The sequence below is a fragment of the Podarcis vaucheri genome, assembly GCF_965113315.1.
Source record: "Podarcis vaucheri genome assembly, chromosome: 4".
Taxonomy (NCBI): domain Eukaryota; kingdom Metazoa; phylum Chordata; class Lepidosauria; order Squamata; family Lacertidae; genus Podarcis; species Podarcis vaucheri.
In genome coordinates, this window is record NC_138762.1 from 73,467,110 (window position 1) to 73,491,643 (window position 24,534).

The window sequence follows — 24,534 nt, forward strand, 5'->3', positions numbered from 1 at the left end:
TGCTGAGTTATGGGCCATTTAATGGTCTCTGGGGTTGCCATGTGTCCTCTTTTTCCAGGACATGTCCTCTTTTTTATGATGAGAGTTGTCACAGAGATCCATAGAAGTAGAAGTTGGCAAATGTGCCCTCTTTTTTGCTCTTCAAAATATGGCAATCTGCTTTAGTTTTTGTTTTAGTTTTAGTTTTTGCCCAATCCTCTTTAGATAGGTGGACGCGGATGGTGCTGTGGGTTAAACCACAGAGCCTAGGGTTTACCGATCAGAAGGTCGGCGGTTCGAATACCCATGTTGGGGTGAGCGCCCGTTGCTCAGTCCCTGCTCCTGCCAACCTAGCAGTTTGAAAGCACCCCAAAAAGTGCAAGTAGATTAATAGGTACCACTCCAGCGGGCAGGTAAACGGCATTTCCATGTGCTGCTCTGGCTCGCCAGAAGCGGCTTAGTCATGCTGGCCACATGACCCGGAAGCTGTATGCCAGCTCCCTTGGCCAATAAAGCGAGATGAGCGCCACAACCCCACAGTCGGCCACAACTGGACCTAATGATCAGGGGTCCCTTTACCTTTACCTTTAGATAGGTGCTTCCACACTTCTTCCATACTGCTCCAAATATTTCCCTGAAGAAACTCTCTCTTAATGTACTTATAGGCATGCACCCTAGGTTATAGTCTCTGTTCTCTCTTTTCTATGAGATCTTCTAATGACCTTTTATCTGCTGTGTGTATGTCTCTGTGTTTTCAGATTGATGGTTTTACTTCTCAGTCCTGTTGGTTTGTACGATGTTCATTCAATTATCAACTTTTATTATTCTAAGCTCCCTTGAGGCCATTTTACAGTTAAGTGGCATGGCATACATTTTTATAAACAAATGGTACACTTCTTATTTCTACAGAAGTCATTTTCTTTTTTTAAACAAGGTACAAGCACTCCCTTTCTCTCTCCACCCCGATTTCAAGTATTTAGAAATTTTATATCTTTACCATGACAATCATATGCATGCCTGTTCTTAAGTAAGAGCCACTGAGTTCAACAGGCCTTGATCTTAGGTAGGTACTGAGGTCAAAGGCTGCAATCCTTTATTCACTAACATGAGCGCAGTGAACCCCGCTGAGCTTACTGTCGAATAGACATTAATTGGATTGCACTGTTAGCTGCAAGAGGGTATTAATCTATGCACTTTCTCTTATCTGTCTCGTCTCTAGGTGTAGGTCGTTGTCCAAGGTCAAAAAGACAGTGAGATCCACATCTAAGCCAAGGAAAGTTGAGTCATTTATGCAATAATTAATTCACATTTGCTAAATATACATAGCCTACATATCAGTCGGCTGAAATTGCCCTATGATTGTCCCATGTTGGGCAGTATGAGACCTATTTCAGCTTTGTAAAAGCGCAGAAAGCTGCTTTCTAATTGGTGTAATAGAAGGGAGGTGTTCACAAATTCCCTCTGCTGTTGTAAAATAATTGCCACAGAACTACTTGTGCCATCTTTAAAAAATGCCTGTAATTACCTTCTTTCCTCTGCAGGGGAGAAAGAGCAGGCACAAAAGAATATAATTAAGAAATTGCTTGTTTTACAGTTCAAGGGAAATCAGAATGATTGAGCTCCCTTATGAAGCGTTAAAGGGGGGGGGGAGCAAAGATGAAAATATTGTGGGGGGTGGGAGGGTGAATGTTTGTTTTGTCCATACATGCCGGCACTGAAACAAGAGAAACCCTTCTTCAAAGTGTAGCAAATGTTTGCTTACCTACTATATACATATGTTCTCATTTGATAAATGCCGCTTAGACTAAGAAAAATGGCAGTCGGCAGCAAATACCTCTCTGTGTGGCGCAGAAGAGAGAGAGATTGCAAAGGCAGTTTTCAAGTCCTTATCTGTAAAGGAAAAGAGATGATTGCCTTAACCTTTGTTATCAGTATGAGGCTTGCTTTAATGCTCATAAAAGCTCAAAAGGACTTAAGAAGGCAGGGCTACAGGAGCTGGATTTTTCTGGCAAGTGACTTGCTCTTGAACAGAGAAACCTCTACGAAAACATAGAGAGCACACACTTTAAATACAGTGAAACAGTGCCTCTCAGAGGCTACCTCTCACAGTATGTTGCTATCACACAGAGCATAAATTTCAGGAACTTTATGTCTGCGACAAAAGGGATGGCATCACACAACCAGGCCACAAGAGTGCATTGGAGGGTTTTTTGCCGATTCAGAGCTGACCTAGAAACAACAGTAATTACCGGTAGGTCTTAATCATAGAGTTGGCAGTTTGATGCTGGAAACCTAGCTCAGTAAAATTTCTTCATGCTTTGGGGGATAAATTGCAGCCTCATATAGCTAGCATGTGTAGCTCTAGTTAATGCATTAAGGGGTTAAGACCACAAAGTAAGCTGTTGTTGTTAAACTTGTCTAGGTCAAGAATCCTCTGGTGAAGAAGGAAGAGGAGTATCTTTGTTCACTGAGTCTACCATTACAACTCTGTGTGTAATGGAATTCTGGACCAGGAGCTCCAGGCACAAACCGTGTGTTTAGAAACTTTATCTACCATATGCTGTATCCCAAGATTTCTACCTTTGTTTTCCTTTCTGCTGTATGGAAAGATGCAGGAAAGTTTGTAAGTAAAAGGCATTTAAACTTATCACACTGTGTGGTCTGTTCACTGTAAAAGGGGGCAGAAAGGAGAAGTGCTGTAAGAGTCAGAATAAGATACTTAAAAGGTCTAACAGCCTATATTCCCTATATTTTTTAAAAGAAAAATAAAACCTACTGTTGGGGCTCTCCCTGACTGGAGAGTGTGTTTAGTCCCATATTTTACATCTAAGGCTCCAGAGAATTCTTTGTAACCAAACAAATTTATTTATAGCACATAATAACCAACACAGAACACAGTTCACTTTTCAGTATTAGATCTCTCATTTTCCTCTCATTATGCTATAATAATAATAATAATAATAATAATAATAATAATAATAATTTGAACTCTGTCTCCTATCCTTGTAAAAAAATTAATGCATTGTAGCCATGTGATGGGGCTTGTGGTCACATTTTTATTTTAGTCATAGTAATTTCACAGTACTTTCCTGTCTTTTTTACCTTTGGAACAGGCATGCAAACTGAGCTGGAATAAACAGATTAAAAATACATCCCAGCCAGTCTTTCTATAGAGCTAGCAATTTTTGTCATGCATTGAGCTGAATTTGACTGTGTCAAGTAGTTTAACCCTACTTTTCTCACCAGCATCCCTTGTTGTGTCGGGGTTGGGGGGCTGGGAGCTATATGGGAGCTTAGCTACACTAACAGGCCTGGTGACGATTTTATCTTCAAGCACAATTTCCCTTCCTTCCTTCTAGCAGTTCTCAAATTGTGACTCCTTAAAAGGCTTTCAGCAAGGTGACCTCAGACTTCTTCCATGTCAGGATCACTTGGCATGAACATGTCATGTTATGTGTAGTTGCAGGATAGGTACTGACTGGAAGCAGCATGGCCACCCTAGAACTTTTGCAGGTGCGGACAATATTGAAAGTAGGGTTGCATACGACTGTCCCAATAGTATTGAAAGAATGATTACCTTTACTCTCTCCAAAATGCAACTTTTGCAATCAGCAAAACGGTGCCTAAAGAATTCTCTCACATTTGGGGGCATTCTGCATCAGTTAATGAGACAAGAAAGTGCATTCAAAAATTATCAAAGGGGAGATGATATTTTAGGCAAATTCTCAAGAGAGTAGTGCAGAGTTTTCTAGTGCCTACCTTACCCAGTGGGTATCTGTCAATGTCTTTCCTTTTACTTCACAGAACAATCTAGAAATTTGCAGTCTGCAGTCTTACTGTGTGCTCATTTTCCTGAAAAGTTTATTACATCCTTAGCTAGGCTTCATTTAAGTAAAGGAAGGCAGGGCTGCTGCTCACTGTGTGGTAGCTGTTTGTTGTTGTTTAAAAAGATGAAATTTTTGTTTTAACCAAATCAGTGTGGAAATAATTTTTTTAAGGTGAAAAGGAAGAATTTCTCTTAAAAACAAAATCATCTCACACATTTGGTAACCAAGTTGAAACTCGGTTGTGACCTAGCTCCTCACATGAGGTTTTCTCAGATGAGGAGATGGTGCAGCCAAAGCAGCTATAGAGTGCTAGAGGAATATTTAGTGGAAAGAAATACAGCCCACAGACAGCCACCACCCATGGCCCCATTACAGCAACAAAGCAAAATCATCCCCAACTCCATCAACATTCTGAAGAAATTCTAAAACAATCTGAGAATGAGATGAAAATAGAAGCCTTGTTTGCAAGACAATATCTCTTTAGAGAAGCTCAAGGACTGATTTCAGCACTAGGGTGAATGTTTACCAAAGCCTTGATCCACTGCTTGTAACAAAGAGCTTCATCAGAAGAGTCCTCAAGAAAAAAATATGAAAATCCATCAGAGCACTTCACTGATAGTTTCAATTTAAAAGGCCACCACTTGAAACTGCATTGTCAAAGGTGAATAGACAACATGGCAAACCACTTGCAGGTAGTAATTTCTCACTGAGTTGGCTGCTACCATCTGGCTTCTCATGCCACAAGCTAGAATACTTCATGGAAACATTTAAACAACCAAATACCACTAAACTGATTCAACACATGGAGCAGCCATGAATGAAATAACACTTTTTGAGGTGGCCATTTTCTGTGAAGCACACGTGCTTTTGGACAGCTTCACTGATGAATTATTCCCCAGAAAGATGTCATTTGTGTGCAGAAAAACAACCTGTCTCTGATGACACACTCCCCATTGCTCTTGCCCACTCAATATTCAGCATGGGCATATGCAAACGGGTGATTATAGCAGAGCTGGTTTTGAAAGACAAAGCAAAGTCTGATGGGCAAAAAGAGAGAGTCTCTTCCTTTCCCCTCTCCTAAATTTTACTCATTCATCTCTGCTTTCCAAGAAGAAACGACAAAGAGAAATATTTATGTGTATTTTAATTGAATTCATATTAGAGAAACTTATTAGGATGACAGATCCTTCTCAAGAAATAATTGTCAAGGGCTCTGCAATGTCACCTAGGTTGACAGTGTCCCATAATACGGCAGGTATTTGTGAGTCATCCCTGCCAGCAACCATCTGGTTTAAAAAACCAACAAGTTGTCCTTGAATGTATGCACTCCCCTCTTCCTCTCCTATTAATAATGAGTGTCCAGTGACTCCTCTAAGAGGAATGAAACACAGGCTGTTTTGTGTGTGCGAGGAAGGGAGAGAGGGTGTTTCCTTGCTAGGTTGGAGTGCATATATACCACATATTTTTACCGCGTTCCATCATACCTCTCCTCCCTTTCGACTGTTGCCCATAGGCTGGCCTTCACCAAAGCGAGGTTTAACGTTTTTCCCTCCAATGTCTTGAGACATAGATTCTCAAAGGGCCAAGCCTCCGCCATGTGCGAATGTGATAAGGAGACACCGGAGTCGCTTCAGCACATTATGTTCACTTGCCCCTTATTCAAGGTGCCACGGGCAAATTTGTTGGGATCAATCATACAGAAACTAGAGGGTACCCCACCAAAATTCCACCTTGCCCAAATCTTGCAGGATAAGGATACCCATACGACCCTGAAAGTGGCTAGGTTCCTGGTCGCTGTCCTTACCCAAAAGCGTTGCCAAGGAGCACCACAAGCTAATTAAGGCGTAGTATGCCATTCCATCTTATAGTATTTTATTGTTATAGTAGTGTTTTAGCGGCTGTTTTATCCCACGTGCACAAGCTGTTATTTATGTCTTGTTTTTATCTGTATGGGCCTATGGCCGTAATAAATTATTATTATTATTATTATTATTATTATTATTATTATTATTATTATTATACCACATATTTAATGTGCATTTAAAGCATATTTCATCCTAAAGAATCTTGAACAACAGAAGCTTTTTTTAAGGTGGTGGGAATTGTAGCTCTGTGGGGGTAAACTACAGTTCCCGTGATTCTTTCGGGGGTATGTGCATTAAATGTATGGCGTGTACACAGTCCAGGTTAATTAAGTGTAAGATCATTTGATATCCCGATCTCATCCAAATACCACTTTATGGCTGCTGTGTGTGTTTCCAAGAGAAGGTTGGATTTACTGCAGCAGCAACTGCTGGGTGGCATGTTGGGGAAACAGCATCTGCCTTGAGAGAAAAAGTAATGATATGCTCAGAACATTGTTTTTACTCATATTCATATGATATCTGGCAGAATTTGAGTTTCTGGCTGAAACAAACCGACAGCCTTAAAGGGCCTTTCAACATGAGATGCATACAGGGGGAAAGAAATGTGACAACTTGCCTTCCATTGTTATTCAGAAATGTCTTTATGGGTGATCATCCGGATACAATCAAAAAGGTGAATTACTAGCCCAGATGGTCCTCCCTGCATCTACATTCATGATGTTCACTCTACCTCCTTGACTGTACGACTGGAGAACTAGGTGCCTTCATGGTGCCATCAGCTCGTTTATGAATGTCACAGAGGCTTTCCCATAAATTTCCTGTACATTTAAAACTCTGGTACTCTAAGCAGTTGCTCCAGCAGATGTTCTGATGATTTTCCTGAAGCCTTTGCTGTGCATTGTGCTCTGTGCAGTGGGATGCCTGGCATAAAAAGAGCTTTGCTCAATGTCACAACTTTTTGGCACCCTCACCTGAAATGTTGCTTGCAGTTAGCACCGGGCGTGGGTGAGTGGGTGGCATTTTATTTCCGAATTTCCATTTTGCTGCATCTTCACTCAGCTTTGATAGTGTTTCAACACAGGGGTGCCAACTTGAATAAAATATTGAAGGAGGGCAGGTAAGCCCCGCCCCACATAATCAATCACATGACATAGTGTATGCACATCATTCAAAAGGAAATGTCCATCAACTTGGAGGAGGGGGACCCTCAAATATTTTATTGGGGGGCAAAGACCCCTTGGCCCCTAGAAATTGGTTCCTATGTCTGGACATGTGGACCTTGCAATGTGAAGTCATGCCATCGAACCCATGCCAGCCAGGATGAGTGGGTGGGGGCAGAGGTTTGGAAGGATTATATAAGCCCTGTGATTCCTTCCATACCACCCAGTTCACAATCATCTCATTGCAGTGCAGAGGGTGGCCAATACAGAGGAGGTGCAGTTGGGCAGTGGCCTTTTAAAGCTGGTGGTATGGGAGTCGTGGAAGAGCTATTGGTGACTTGGTGGTGATGCAAGCAGGATACCAGACCCACAAGAGAATACCGGGGGGGGGCAGCTGTGCAGCTGTGAGGTGCCACATGCTTGTCTATGCACCAGCAGGGTACCACATTTTGAAAATAATAAGAAGTGAGTACACTATATATACACTATACTCACCTCCGTCACTGGTGTTGTGCAATGCCAGGTCTATAGGCAACAAAACCGCCACCCTGCGAGATTTCATCATCTCGCAGGGGGTCGACCTGGCTTGTGTGACGGAGACCTGGGTGCGTGAAGGGGATACTGTTACCTTACGAGAGATGGCGCCCCCGGGTTTTTCCGTCCTCCACCAGTCACGGACTGTGGGCCGGGGAGGAGGGGTGGCATTATTAATCCAGGAAGATTGTTCTTTCAGGGCTCTACCACCGCCATCGATCCCCGGCATTGAATGTGTTGGCCTAGTGTGGGGCTCCGAGGTGAGCTTGGCTGTCTGGCTGGTGTACCGGCCACCTAGCGCACCAGCAGCCACCCTGTCAGGCCTGCTGGAGGCGGTGGCCGGCTGGGCCTTGGAGTTCCCTAACCTATTGGTATTGGGGGACTTCAACATCCATGCCGATGCCACTCCCTTCTCACAGGCTCTGGACCTGGTGTCTTCCATGGCGACACTAGGGCTCTCCCAGTTTGTTTCGGGCCCCACACATCAAGCAGGCCACACGCTGGATCTGATCTTTGGCGTCGGTATAGATGTGATCATGTTTCCTTCAATGAAGGTGCCATGGTCTGATCACTATGCTATGAAAGCCAGGATTGATGTTCCACCCCCACCCTGCTTAGGTGGTGAGCCGATTTGGGCTCGCCCGCGGAGGCTGATGGACCCTGATAGATTCCGTCAAGCCTTGCGGGACCTTTCTCCCCCTGGCGACTCATTGACTGAGCTTGTTGAGGGCTGGAATACCCAGCTCCTGGCAGCCATCAATGAGATCGCACCTAAGCGCCCTCTGCGACCCCGCAGAAACCGGGCTCCCTGGTTTACTGAGGAGCTCCGGAAAATGAAGCGGGACCTCAGACGGCTAGAGCGAGTATGGCGGGGTGCCCGTGACGGAGCCTCAAGAACATCTTATAGGGTTTTTATGAAAACCTACGAGATGGCAGTGAAGGCCGCTAAGAAGTCCTACTTCTCGGCCTCCATTGCATCCGCTAGCTCTCGCCCGGCACAATTATTTAGTATAATTCGGTCTTTAACGTCCCTCGAAGGACAGCCAAATTTAAATAACAATTCGACACACAGCTGTGAGGCATTTGCGAGCTCTTTTGCGGAGAAGGTCCTGTTGCTCCGCCATGACCTCCCTGCCAATTTGGATACAATAAAGGAACTGGAGGCCCCTCGACTGTCCTCGGGTCCAGTACTGGACCACTTTGACCGGATATCCCCAGCCGATGTGGACAGACTCCTCCGAGCTGGAAAGCCCACCACTTGTCCTCTCGACCCGTGCCCGTCTTGGCTGATTAGAGCATGTCCAGACGAGGTGCGGGCCCCCCTGGGGGATATCATCAATTTGTCCCTTGGCACCGGGACATTCCCAGGGGAACTGAAGGAGGCAGTGGTGCGTCCGCTCTTAAAGAAAACATCATTAGATCCCTTAGATCTATCCAATTACTGCCCAGTTTCGAATCTTCCATTCCTGGGTAAGGTGATTGAGAGAGCGGTTGCTGAACAGCTTGGTAGGTTTCTGGATGAAACATCGGCTCTGGATCCATTCCAGTCCGGCTTCCGCGCTGGTCATGGGACCGAGACGGCTCTGGTCGCCCTAACAGATGATCTTCGTAGACAGCTGGATCGAGGCGGGTCGGGGCTGCTGATTCTTCTAGATCTGTCAGCAGCTTTCGACATGGTCGATCACGAACTTCTGGACCACCGCCTCACTGACGTGGGGATCCTGGGCACAGTCCTTCAATGGCTGCGCTCGTTTCTCTCTGGTCGGGGACAGAGGGTGGCGCTTGGGGGGGAACTGTCATCCCGCCACTCCTTGGTGTGTGGAGTGCCTCAGGGTGCGATTCTCTCCCCGATGCTTTTTAACATCTTTATGCGCCCCCTCGCCCAGCTTGTCCGGAGTTTTGGGCTGGGCTGCCATCAGTATGCTGATGACACCCAACTCTATCTGTTGATGGATGGCCATCCTGACTCGGCCCCAGACACACTGATCAGATGCTTGGAAGCTGTGGCTGGATGGTTACGTGGGAGGCGGTTGAAGTTAAATCCTTCGAAGACAGAGGTCCTCTGGCTGGGACGGGACGATATGGGATTGAGGGGGCAACTCCCATCTCTTGCGGGGGCGCAATTAGTGCCAGCACCGTCCGTTAAGAGTTTGGGTGTAATCTTCGATACCTCCCTCTCCATGGAGGCGCAGATTGCAGCTATAACAAAGGCGGCATTTTTTCATCTCCGCCAAGCTAAGCAGTTGGCCCCTTACCTCTCTCGCCCTGACCTAGCCACTGTGATCCACGCGACGGTCACCTCCAGACTGGATTATTGTAACTCACTCTATGTGGGGCTGCCCTTGAGACTGACCCAGAAACTCCAGCGGGTGCAGAATGCCGCAGCGAGACTCCTTACGGGGTCTTCGCTGCGGGATCACATTCATCCGGTGCTATACCAGCTGCACTGGCTCCCGGTGGAGTACAGGATCAGGTTTAAGGTGCTGGTTTTAACCTTCAAAGCCCTGTACGGCCTAGGACCCTCGTATCTACGGGACCGCCTCTCCTGGTATGCCCCACAGAGGAACTTACGGTCCTCAAATAAAAACATCTTGAAGGTCCCAGGCCACAGACAGGTTAGGCTGGCCTCAACTAGAGCCAGGGCTTTTTCGGCTGCGGCTCCAACCTGGTGGAACGCTCTGTCACAAGAGACAAGGGCCCTGCAGGACTTGACATCTTTCCGCAGGGCCTGCAAGACAGAGCTGTTCCACCAGGCCTTTGGTTAGGGCACAGCCTGACTCCCTCCTTTGGCAATCTTTACAGTACTTTAGTTTATGGTTGCCATCAATTTTGATTTTAATTAATTCTTATGATGTTTTTATAATGTTGCACTATTTTAGTGTTGTTAGCCGCCCTGAGCCCGGCTTCGGCTGGGGAGGGCGGGATATAAATAAAATTTATTATTATTATTATTATTATTATTATTATTATTATTATTATTATTATATTAGTACTGAATGGGGCCAGAGGAAAAAGTGGGTGGTATAATGGATGTGACACTTCCTTTTCTACACAAGGCTACATTTCAACCATACCAAAGTCAGAAGGTTCTTTGCATGCATGCCTCTTTCCATCAAGGCAAGAAGGAAGGCACATTTCAGCTAGGCAAAAGCACTTGAGAAGGGTGTAGAGCAGGGTCCATGAGGGATGTGGCCTGAGGAGAGGTGGACAGTCCTGAGGGCCAGATAAAGTATTATAAAGGACCACTTTCAGTCCCTGCACCAGCCATGACTGGTTTTCTGATAAAGGAGCACCCATTAGTGAGCAGGATGTGTGTTTTCCTCTTGAAAGTTTAATTCCATGGATATGACACTATTATGTCTTTTGTTAGATCACTCTAGACTGGTTGTTGATAAGAAACCGTAGCTTCTGAGAGCCAGGAAGGTAATTACTGATTATTTGTTCTTCCCAAGTCATGTTTCACAGAGCTTCCTGACTTAAAACTACCTTTATAATGGTTACTGTACTTGACTTTGAACAGAGCAAAATAAATTAAACCACTGTTGGCTGTGAACTGTAATGAACTCACAACATAATCAGAATGCAGCCCAGTGTGTTTGTTTGTTCTTTGTACAAAGAGGAGAAAGTAGTTTCAATCTGATGAAACCACAACCCAAGAAAGGAGGCTGTGAAAGCATATAGCATCCGGAATCCATAAGGACATAAGAAAAGCCTTTGAGGAAGACGGAAGTCTATTAAGGAAAATAAGGAATTAAGAATATGGTTTTGTTTATGTTTATGTTGTTGTTGTTTTAGTATTTTAGTTAATACTGTGTGTGTGTGTGTGTGTGTGTGTGTGTGTGTGTATGTTAAGTTTGAAAACTAATAAAAAGCATTGGGGGGGAAAGAAAAACTTTGTTGGTTCAGGCCAAAAGCCCATCTAATAATAATAATAATTTTTATTTATATCCCGCCCTCCCCAGCCAAGGCTGGGCTCAGGGCGGCTAACAAGCAATAATAAAAACAAGTTGAATGAATACAACTTAAAAACAAAATTAAAATACAACATTAAAATATTGAAACATTAAAATATTAAAATGTAGCCTCATCGCAGGAGGAGAAAGGAAAAGAAAAAAAGAAAGAGGGGGAGGGAATCAAATTGGCTCCAAGCCAAAGGCCAGGCAGAACAACTCTGTCTTACAGGCCCTGCGGAAAAAAAATCAGATCCTGCAGGGCCCTGGTCTCATGAGGCAGAGCGTTCCACCAGGCCGGAGCCAATGTTGAAAAGGCCCTGGCTCTGGTTGAAGCCAATCTAACTTCCTTAGGGCTCAGGACCACTAGGGTGTTGCTATTTATGGACCTTGAGGCTCTCCGTGGGGCATACCAGGAGAGGCGGTCCCGTAGGTACGCAACATCCTGTTCTAACAGTGACTAAACAAATGCCTATGAGAAACCCACAGGCAGTTCCAGAGAGCAACAGCACTCACTCCATTTACGAAGACCAGAAACTGCTATGCAGATGCACACTGCCTCCAGCAGTTGGGGTAAAACATACCATGATGGCTAAGAGCTTATGCACTTCTGCTTTAGGCAAGGTGCTCCCCCAGTTACTGACAATTCCCCCTGGTGCTTGGGATACAGCATGAATGTCAAAAGTTAACAAATTATATGAGGGTTGCAGAAGGAAAACAGCAAGTAGAAATCTATCCAGCCCAAGTGGTTTATTTTATTTGCTTATGGGTTAAGGAAGCGGAATAGGTTTAAATTAGAATGATTTTGAGAAAGCTTGCCTACTTTTCATTATAAGGGTAATATAAATGAGTGATAATGCAGTATATTTTAAGCTAATGAAGCACTTGTCTTGGAAGAAAAACTAGAGCTATTTGAACTTATGCATTATTCCTTATGAAAACAGTAATTTTCCTAATATTTTTATTACTAAACCAATCCAAACTGCCCTTCCTTCAAGCTGCTCTTACCCACGGAGGGGGAAACAATAAAGACAAAATAAAAGTGCTGTCATGGGCTTCCCTCCACCTTGCTGTTAGTAGCGTAGCCATGTGAATTATTTGAACCAGCACAGAGATGTATGGATAGACAGATCAGGCTACTGCAGTGGTACCAAAACTGCTAATAATACAAATAAATTAACCTGGAAACATGTATGATGAAGGCGAAAAAATGTAAAGAAGAAGAAGAAGAAGAAGAGGTATACAATTTACTTAGTATTTTTTAAAAAAAACATCTGTGAGGTTTTTTCCATTTTTTAAGTTTGGTTTAATTTTGAATGTAAAGGATACAGCATTTTGTTCAAGCTCAGTTTTTTTCCTTTTGTCCAAAAGGTGCATATCTGAATTCTTGAAGAATGACTTCCTCAACCATCCCAAGGTATATGATGCATCTCTCTTCCCCCATAGCAGGAATGGGGAATCTTTGGCCCTCCAGATGTTCCTGAACTACAACTCGCACCAGCCCTAGCAAGCATGGTCAATGACCATGAGTGATGGGAGCTGCAGTTCAGGAACATCTGGAGAGCCTAAGGTGCTCCATACAGTGGCCACACAGGATCCAATATTAGGTCAAGGAGTGTGGTTTGTTCTACCGCATGGCCTGGGGAAGCTTGCAAAACATGAATAACCGTATGAATAGTTTTCCATCGTCTGTATTTACATAGCCCAATCCAGATCAGTGTATCTGGTACATCTGAAGGGTTGTCATGTAGAAAACAGAACAAACTTGTTATCTGTTGGTCCAGAGAGCAGGACAGGAACCATGTACAGAAACAGCAGGCAGATTTTGGAGAAGCATTAGGAGAAACCACTAACATCATGAACTGCTTAACAGTGAAACAAATTGCCTCGAGAGGTAGTGGGCTGCCATTCATGGGGGGTATGATTTAAGCAGAGACTGGGCATCTACATGTGAGGGATGTCAGGTCCTTCACTGAGCAAGGAGGCTGGACTCGATGACTTTCAAGACCCTTCCAACGCTCTGAGTTCTGCTCTACTTTCAGGTAATACAGTGGTACCCTGCAAGACGAATGCCTCGCAAGACGGAAAACCCGCAAGACGAAAGGGTTTTCTGTTTTAGAGGCGCTTCGCAAGACGAATTTCCCTATGGGCTTGCATCGCAAGACGAAAGCCCATAGGGAAATGCTGGCGGTCGGGAGCAAAGACTTTCGCCCACAGCCGGCCTTCAGAAGAGGACCTCTTCTGAAGGCCGGCGGGGGGCAAATGTTTTTGCTCCCCCCGCCTGCCTCCCCCCCCCCGCCTGCACCGGGCGATCTTAAAATGCTGGCGGGCGGGAGCGAAGCGTTCGCTGCCGACCCTCAGCATTTTAAAATCTCCAAGGGACAGCAGAGAAGTCTCTGCTGTCCCGGGGAGATTTTAAAATGCTGGGGGTCGGGAGCGAAGCGTTAGCTGCCGACCCCCAGCATTTTAAAATCTCCCCCTGTCCTGGGAAGATTTTAAAATGCTGGGGGTCGGGAGCGAAGCGCTGCCGACCCCCAGCATTTTAAAATCTCCCCGTGTCCTGGGAAGATTTTAAAATGCTGGGGGTCGGGAGCGAAGCACTGCCGACCCCCAGCATTTTAAAACCTCCCCGGGACACGGGGAGATTTTAAAATGCTGGGGGTCGGCAGCGCTTCGCTCCCGACCCCCAGCATTTTAAAACGCTGTTCCGAAGTGGGGCGGGGGGGCGGGAACACCTGCCCCCGCCGCCCCACTTCGGAAAGCTGTTCCGAAGTGGGGAGGGGGGCGGGGACACCTGGCCCCGCCGCCCCACTTTGGAAAGCTGTTCCGAAGTGGGGCGGGGGGGCGGGGACACCTGGCCCCGCCGCCCCACTTTGGAAAGCTGTTCCGAAGTGGGGAGGGGGGGCGGGGACGCCTGCCCCAGCCGCCCCACTTCGGAAAGCTGTTCCGAAGTGGGGCGGGGGGCGGGGACACCTGGCCCCGCCGCCCCACTTCGGAAAGCTGTTCCGAAGTGGGGCGGGGACGCCTGCCCCAGCTGCCCCACTTCGGAAAGCTGTTCTGAAGTTGGGCGGGGGGCGGGAACGCCTGCCCCATCCGCCCCACTTCGGAAAGCTGTTCCGAAGTGGGGCGGGGGGGCGGGGACGCCTGGCCCCGCCGCCCCACTTCGGAAAGCTGTTCCGAAGTGGGGAGGGGGGGCGGGGACGCCTGCCCCAGCCGCCCCACTTCGGAAAGCTGTTCCGAAGTGGGGAGGGGGGGCGGGAACACCTGCCCCAGCCGCCCCACTTCGGAAAGCTGTTCTGAAGTGGGGCGGGGGGCGGGAACACCTTCTGAAGGCGGGCAGGGGGCGAAAGTCTTTGTCCCCCCTGCCTGCCTTCCCATGGGCTTTTAAATCGCCCCGGACAGCGGAGAAGTCCTCCGCCTTCCGGGGCGATTTTAAAATGCCGCCCGCCAGCATTTTAAGATAGCCCAGCACAGCGGAGAAGTCCTCCACTGTCCCAGGGTTTTTTAAAATGCTGGGGGTGGGAAGAAAAGCCCTTGTCCCCCCCCCCCAGCCTTCAGAAGAGGTCCGGGGACAGACTGTCCCCGGACCTGTCCTGAAGGTGGTTTCCCTAGGAACGCATTAATTGATTTTCAGTGCATTCCTATGGGAAACCGTGCATCGCAAGACGAAAAAACCGCAAGACGAAGAGAATTGCGGAACGAATTAATTTCGTCTTGCGAGGCACCACTGTACCTGATTTCACATGGATTCCCACAAAGCCCATCTTGGCAACCTACATAATCAATAGTGGAAATGTTTTTGTATCCTTGATTGTTATAATTTGTCTAGCATTACCTCTACTTGAGTTGAAACAGTGCATTAAATCTGGAGAGAAAACACTATACAAGTTCATCCTAACCTTGATCCTCATTAAGTGCTCTTATATACTTCCCAGTCATTATCTCATTTGCATCTCAAAGGTTCCACACCTTCAGTAAATGAACTGCTGGCTAGTTGTCTTTTCACATTATGCTACAACACTACATACATATTGTGGGAGTTGAGGATCACCTTAGCCTTCATCAGGACTCAACAGGTGTTTGCATCATTGGTGTTCCAGCAGATGAATCTGTCAGAAAATCTGTTAATGTAGGGTTAAAATTGTGTCATAAATCTATCCATTTTATGTTTCCTCCAGACTCTATTGTCGAAGCAGTTTAACTTGCTGTACAAATGTCATTTGTACCACAGGGAGCCTTAGACCTTTGAATGCCAAGGAACACTCCATTATTTAGTACTGGCAGTAAAATAATCTTTTCAATTGCTGTTTTCTAGGGAGAAGCATCAAAGCAGAACCTTGAAAGAGAAGATGCCATCTTTTTTTTGTCACTCAGGAAAATTGTGAGGTAAGTGACTTTTCCCTTCATCCAATGGGACTTTGATTTTTGACCATGGATATCAAGCTGACATATGCCATCAGTGACAGGTTTCAAAAGGTTTGCTTTTTCCTTTCCATAAACCACATTTTCTAAAAAAGAGGGCAGTCTTATCTAAGCAGGTTTTTAAAGCAATGTACATTGTTGCTTCTAAGAACTGCTCAAAGAGGATGCTTTAAAGTTCTCTAATAAGTGGAAGGCCAGAATCTTTTATTCATAACTGAATTAGTGCTTTGAGGTATAAGATAAAGTTTCCAACCAAATGGATCACCCAGTTAACACTGGGGGGGGGCGATATCTCTTCTGTTTACAATACTTTAAGAGATGCCCCCTCTCTATATATGAAACCAGCTTCTGCCAACCTAGAACTTCAAACGCATACCAGTGCAAGTAGATAAATAGGTACTACAGCGGTGGGAAGGTAAACAGCATTTACATGCTCTCTGGCACTCATCCCATTGTGCCAGAAGCAGTTTAGTCATGCTGGCCACATGACACAGAAAGCTGTCTGTGGACAAACACTGGTTCCCTTGGCCTAAAAGTGAGATGAGCACCGCACCCCATAGTCACCTTTGACTGGACTTAATATGTGCTTCTAACCAGGGTCATGTGAAGGGTGATGGGAGAGGGGGGAAAGGATCAGGGGCGGCACCCTTTAGGGAGAAAGTGGGGACGGCGTGTCTCTTTATCCATCCCATTGCATGAACTCTCTTTGGGTTGTATGAATGGGCGAGGCGAGGTGGGGAACAAGTACCCCTTTCAGACCCTTTCAGAGAGGGTCTTTTCCCCACTTCAGTAGCCTCCTCCCACCCCACCAGTTCACAGGCAGGGCTTCCTCCCCAAGCCATGTGAATTGTGGGGGCTGAGAAGCATAGCAGGCAGCCTCAAGTGTCCAACCCTTGGTGAGAGGTCTGGGAAAATTAGGAGGGACTGCCTCTCACCCCCACTCACACTTTAGGGAGAAAGGACCCTTCTCCTTCCATAGAAGGAGAACATGTGTGTTGCAATCTAAGTTGTGTGGACTGGGGGACTGGAGAGGCAACCTCAGGATCTGGCCAGGCCTATCTGTCTCTGCCTCTTTCCTCTTTCTTCCGTCAATGTTTTCCCCTCTTACTGTCAAGCTACTCCTCCAGCTCTGTATCCTAAGGTTGCTGTTGGGGTGGGTGGGTGGACAGTGCCATTTCTAGGCGGGAGGGTGTTTTTAAAATAACATTGTTTCTGAGCTGCCTTTTTTTGTTCCCAAATGGTGGCATTGCCATTTAAAAAAGTAAATTTTAAAGCAGATATGGGGCTACATCTATGTGCATTCTTCAAACCAGATGTTTGCTAGATTGGAACAATTCCCCCCATCTCCTCCTCCTCTTCCCTGAGACCAATTTGGGCCAGCGGGTGGCTGATGGGAGCCCAAAGCAACTTCTGGAGGCAACACCTGGTGGTTTGAAACAGGGATGGGTGACAGTTGTGGCCCTTCAGATGTTGCCAGACTACAACTTCCATCATCCCTGTCTATTGGGCATCTGATGAGATGATGGGAGATGGACTCCAACAACATCTGGAGGATACCCTTCTGAGCTTATAGCAGCACCCTTGCAAGGATTTGAAAATGAGAAAGAACTATCCATATATCATAACAACCTCTCAGTGATATGTGCAGTCTTAATATTTAGCACTCTCAGCCTAACCTACCACACAGGGTTGTTGAGAAATTTAATATATAATAAATACTGTGGCGGAGGTATTCATGTATTCATACAACCCAAATAGAGTCCCTGCATGGGACAGATAAAGAGATAGGTTCTCCTCTACTTTCTCTCTAAAAAGGGCAGCCCACATTTATTTATTTTTCTTTCTCTCTATCACCCTTCGCATAACTCTGGTTAGAAGTGTGTGTATCTTAAAGTATTGTATACAGAAGAGATATAGCCCCCCCCCCAGTGTTAACTGGTTGATTCATTTGGTTGGAAACTTTATCTTACACCCCCAAGCACTAATTCAGTTATGAATAAAGGATTCCTGCCTTCCACTTATTGGAGAACTTTAAAGCATCCGCTTTGAGCAGTTATTTGATTCAACAATGTACATTGCTTTGAAAACCAGGTTAGATAAAGTTCTCTTTCTTAGAAAATTCAGGATGCTGCCTCTTCAGCCTTTAGTGCATTTTTATTGGATGTTATTAAAAGTTCCTGATTCCCAAAGGAAAACAAAGACTCCCCACCTGCAAACATGCATCGAGAGAACACCTGGGGCAGGGATTAGCCCATAATAAGATAAAGCTTACATGTAGGGTACTCACCTTCGCAAGCTGGAGTTCCACCCCTGCTACACTGCGTTAGCTCTGCCTGTTGCCGACCTCACGCAGAGCAGTGTCTGCAGAAACCTCCACTTGTGAGCAGCTCTCAGACAAGCAGAACATTGCTTTTCAAACACTGCTCCCAGAAATCCTTTTCAATTTGAAGTCGTGATGGGGCAGACGTCTCCACCCACCTTTGTGAGATGCATAATTGGGTTTGGAGAAACCAATTTATCTCCCAAGCTCAGTTAGACTCCTCTCTGTAATTGACTTCCTTTGGAAAGTCATGACTGACAGCACTTTCCACTTGGTTGACATGGGAGACGACATTTGGAATAGGAAAAGGGGGTAGACATCCAGGTTGCCATAAGTCTGCAGAAACCATTTTCCAAAATGCCCCCCCCCCCGGCCAGCCTCCTGCATGAACTGTGGCGTCTTCAACCATGACAGTTATGTTAAACTGTATGTTTTGGGGGTTTTCAATAAAGGATGACATCATAATCACCGAATAAATAATGGCTGGACTACCAAAATTAGTTTATCTCCATCTCCATGACATTGCTCTCTGTGAGATGGCATTTTACTGAATCTAGCCCAATGTGAGACCTAGGCACAGGACACTGTCAAGCATGGCATTCTCAGACCAACAATAGTCAAAATATGTAAATAATTATTATTATTATTATTATTATTATTATTATTATTATTATTTATTTATACCCCGCCCATCTGGCTGGGCTTCCCCAGCCACTCTGGACGGCTTCCAGTAACGCATCATATATTAAAAGCTTCCCTAAACAGGGCTGCCTTCAGATGTCTTCTAAAAGTCTGGTAGTTGTTGTTCTATTTGACATCTGGTGGGAGGGCGTTCCACAGGGCAGGTGCCACAACTGAGAAGGCCCTCTGCCTGGTTCTCTTAAACTTGGCTTCTCACAGTGAGGAAACTGTCAGAAGGCCTTTGGAACTGGACCTCAGTGTCCGGGTTGAATGATGGGGGTGGAGACGCTCCTTCAGATATATTTATATAATAAGGATGACATTGAATTGTGCCTTGCCCAGGGCTTTCTTGGGCCCTGTGCTGTTGGCAGATGTGGGAGGTGGGAGCAAGTAACAGAGAAGGAGAAGCTGACTACAAAGCTCTTTGGGCTGTATCACTCAGCCTATCAATGTGTACTACGTAGATCAGGTATATTGAAAGGGCACATCCAATCCCTGACATAAGATAATCAGCCTCAAAGATGTGACTAATTGTCCTCTAACAATAGAGATTTGTTGTGTAGAAACCTGCTATGGAAGGGACAGATAATTTAGTTTGCACTGAATTTACTACCTGCCAAAGACATGAAATACATTTATGGTGATGTCAGAAGAGGAGAGATGCTTATTTCTGCACTGATTCTTTGTGACAAATTTATGCAATGCAGGTGCTATACTTTATTCACACTGGAGTTAAAAATAGATTTGTAGCAATTTATAAATACATGTTGAATCAGGAGGACACGGGCAACTCTGTGCAAATAAACCAGGAGGAAATAATTCCTCTGGAATGGACTGAAAAGTCATGTAACAGATCTGAGCTCCCCATCTAATGGCTTCATGAGAAGAGTTATGTGCTTCAATGACGGATTCTTAGAGCAGGTAGATGCTTAAAACCTCAGCACTTTTCATTTTAAATGATTCCTCTTATTGAGACAGATACAGAAATGTTTTGTAATGACATAGGAATACTCGGCACCTTCCAAATTATGTTCGCTATAAACATTGCTCAAAAAATCTACTTGCCAAAACTACATGGAATATTGTATTTTCACAGGCCTCCGAGCTAATGGGTCAACTCCAACAGTGAAGGCGGTAACCGATATGGTTATGTGAATGTCGCAGGCATCTGTTTTATTTATTTGCTTATTTACTTCCATTTGTGAGTCGCTTCTCATAAACTATCTTGAAGCGATTTCACAATAAAAACATCAGTGGCAAAAACAATTGCGCCATTTCATTAAATAAATAAAAAAACACCCTGTAAAAAACCACTTTCCTATGTAAAAACAATTTAAAACGATTCCAGATGAAAAAGCAACTTCAGATTCAGTGCAGGCACAGACCGGAATAAAGATCTCCACTTAAAAGGCTGGTTGAAAAAGGGAGGATCTCAATAGGTGCCCAAAGGAAAATAGAAACAGCCTCTGTGTGATAGGTACCTGGAGACAGTTCAAAATGCTGGGTGACACAACTTATACCATAAACATGCCTCTGGATGAGAGAGTGCCTGTACTCTACTGCAGTTGGGTATATAAGAGGAGAAATGATCTTTTAGGCATTCGGGTCCCAAGCTGTTCTATCCATGAAAAGAAGATGTCAGTCTTCAGTAAAACCTTGGCCGCTGCTGCATTGTGTCCCAGGCATCCAGGACTTGCGAAATTTGTAATCTCCACATGATCTCTTTCACCCTGCACGCTCCTTTTCCTCGCCATGCAAATGAACTTCTCATCCTCCTTTAGCTTACATCTCACATCCCCTTTCTCTAATGCTGATGATGCATTCTGTAGTTACCACCTGGGTCAAATAAATAAATATTGACATTTCAGTCTTTCGTTCTTTACCACTCCAAATTCCTTTTGACAGTAATTGAAATCTCCAATGTTAAGCGCATTCTTGATCAGAACTTACGTGCCATTATCCAGTAGATAATATCCAGGCTTTTTTGACTTGGAAATGGATGGATGGATACACACACACACACACACACACACACACCATGTGAACAGTCAGGTATCCAGTGGCTGAGGAGCACTCTCCAGCACCCAGGGTGGGGCAGCGCATACGGAGTGCGCATGTGCGGCATCCCGTATGGACTGCACATGTACGGTATCTTGCGTGTGCGTACTCCATACGGAATGCTGCACATGCGCAGTCCATATGGGATGCCACACATGCGCACTCCGTATGGGCTGCCATGAGCGGCAGCACATACAGAGTACGCATGTGCAGCAGCCCTTACGGAGTGCATACACACGGCAGCCCGTACAGTCACCATGCAAGAGGCAGCCAGTTCGGACACCAGTTCAGACGCCCTCATCTTGTCACCCACCCAGAGTGGCACCCGGGGTGGCCTGCCCCCTCCGACACACACCCCCCCACTTTGCAGGTATCTTGAGCACACTCGGGAGGTAACTGACAGGCAACCTGCATTGCTTACAGGTCCAAAGTCTTCGACTAAGGACAGTCCAAAGCATTCTGCTACTTGAGACAGAAAATGCCAAACACACCCTTTCATCACAACAATAACAAGTGAAGTCCTCAATCTGCCACCTGAGATTGCTGCCTTACCCTACATAATGGTGGGTTTGGAGCCACACGTATGTGGGTTGTGGTCATCCTTTCAGTGCTCCTTAAAAGGGAGGAGAGAGAGTTATGCCAGCCTAGACAGGATACCCCCAGGCTTTCAAGGATCCAACACTGAAAGGAGAAAGACATGGAGTGACCAGTTGTGCAGCACTCACCATCTTCTACCCTTCAAAAACCTCTAGCCATCAACATACTATTGTTATATTGTGTGGCGTGAACCAGAGGCCTGGCAGCTGACGCATCCAGCCAGGTCATTGCTTCTCCTTTCAGCAGCACCCCTAAAAAACAATTTATCTTAAAATGAAAAATCCTGGGATGGTTTCATAGGACTCTTGCTTCACAGGCACTGAGTGTCAGTGTTAGCAGGAACTACTAACAAAAGGTTGTGGCTCCAGCATCCCTGCAAGGCTGATGATTAACTCCTTGCACTGATGCTGGGCCCACAAAGTTCCATTTCATGTAGTGTGTTTGTTTCCATGCCACAGCTTCCCTGGTCAGCCTATGATATAAAGGACTGCAATCTATTCACCTGTTTGTGAGCCATGAAGATGAAAACCAGGGGCGAGGAATCTTTTTTCAGCATTTCCTCAGGGTCAGCCTTTGGCGGGTGGAGCATACCAGTGTTAGACAGAGCCACAGGTAAAAGTTAGTGGGACCAGAGATAAAGGCAAGTGGAACAATGAGTGTGAATTGTACTTTTCCAGCCATGCAAAAGGCAGACGTCTCTATATCTATGCAAACATTATAGCTAGTCAAAAGGAGGAAGGATGGAACAGGGTCAGTGAAGGATGTTCCCTAGAGAGATGGGTGTGCCTAGAGAAGGGGACCTAGGGAGAGTCACAAAGGCCGAACAATTGGAGGACATTTGGCCTGAGGTTCTACACCCCAATGTATTACATTACTACAGATAAAGGTAAAGAGACCCCTGACCATTAGGTCCAGTCGTGACCGACTCTGCGGTTGCGGCGCTCGTCTCACTTTATTGGCCAAGGGAGCCGGCGTACATCTTCCGGGTCATGTGGCCAGCATGACTAAGCCGCTTCTGGCGAACCAGAGCAGCGCACGGAAATGCCATTTACCTTCCCACTGGAGCGGTACCTATTTATCTACTTGCACTTCATGCTTTCAAACTGCTAGGTTGGCAGGAGCAGGGACCGAGCAACGGGACCTCACACCGTCGCGGGGATTCGAACCACCGACCTTCTGATCGGCAAGTCCTAGGCTCTGTGGTTTAACCCACAGACGCTCAAAAATTATTACAATCCTGGATTATTCACAGCCTTTTAAAAATGTACCATCAGCATGGAACTCACATTGGACCTCTGCTATTTGTCTCCACTGCTCATAAAAACCCACCTTGTCACCAGACAGATAAAAACATTTTGTGCCTAAAACTGCATTACCGTTCTCAGATTTCTCAGTGTGCTCCAACTAGACATAACTGTGGCCTTCACTTCATCATATACCGTATTTTTCGCTCTATAAGACGCACCAGACCACAAGACGCACCTAGTTTTTGGAGGAGGAAAACAAGAAAAAAAATATATTCTGAATCTCAGAAGCCAGAACAGCAAGAGGGATCGCTGTGCAGTGAAAGCAGCAATCCCTCTTGCTGTTCTGGCTTCTGGGATAGCTGCGCAGCCTGCATTCGCTCCATAAGACGCACACACATCCCCCCTTACTTTTTAGGAGGGGAAAAGTGAGTCTTATAGAGCAAAAAATACGGTATGTAGTTCTCAAGTCTGGCGGGAATGCAAATTCAGAAAAGACAAGATATTATTTTCTAGGCAAATGCAGCCTAAGGACTCATCAAGAATTCACTTTTGACTTATAGTTTAACATGTAAGAAAAACGATGCCCCAAATGGGAGTTCTGGGGCACTGAAATTAACCATTCTGGGGCTATCATGTTTCTGGCCTCTTTATTCCATTTACATGTCGAATAACCGTATCTATCTACCGCAGAAACTCTGTTAGAATTATGTTTGCTCTCCCTGATTGGATTTGAAATGAAAAGTTGTCTCTCTCCATGGACTGATTCCTTTCACTGTCTAATCAACAGCATGGCCAGAATCCCAATTATAGGTTAGGGATTTGATGAATCTCCTTCAAGAATATTAATTTAATGGCTGAAATGCCAGCCAATAGAGTGAATGCATTATATTGGTCTTTGCTTCGGGGAACTGCATGCTGGTCTCTTTCTTTTAGAGTAAATCAGCCTTGAAAACAAAACTACAATGAATAAAACTATATACTCCATTCATTCTATAAAAAGGTAAATAATCAAGATGGAGAGAATGAGATCTGGGTTGTTGTTTTAAACAAAACTCAATCACATCATGATATTAAAAGCAATGGTGTGTCCTGTTTTAAATGACTCTTGAGTCTTAGGACATACCCACATATGAAAGTATGTTAACATCTTTTCTAGATTATAGTTCTGCTCTCATTCATCTCGGAGTGTTTTTTAAAAATGTTAGGGCCTGATTCATATATCATTACCAGGGATTGTTATTATGAGAATGAGCAAATGGGAACCTTGGGCTCTCGTGGGGTTTAATATTGTATTGTGGCTGGGGAAGGGTTAAACTGTCTCTCCCTATGCATTCCATTCCTGATGCAAATCCCCTCCAACCTATTATTAAGACAAAGAAAAATATTACATACTAAACATTTAAAATGCAGACAGCAAGGCTTTTTGTATGGTCAACCCTCCTGACCCAATCCCTTCCCCCTAGAACTTCAGAAATTGTCTGCCCTTCCCCCTGCAAATGCCCCAAAATAGCATCTGAAAATATCTCCTCACCTCTAATCTCAGTCCATGCATCGCTTGCAGCCTCCGAAGTCCCAGTGCTATAATGAATCTCCCTCCATGCATGCGTTGCCCATCATAATAAGGGATCATTTCCTATTGTCAAAAATGAGTAAATAATACTTGTAGGCAAAGTCGTTCGTGTACTGCTCCAGTAATTATTATTTTTTCTAAATTTTTAAGGCACATCTGCACAAAACCACTGAGTCGGGACTAAGCCTTTTCAGAATCCAAATCCTCTTGGACAAATGTCAGTGTGTATTCCAGTTGATTTCAGCAAATGTTTCTGCTTCTGTAAATCACTGCTCTAAAGTCAAATAGCCAACCAGGAGACTGAACACTGTAAGGAGTTGATGA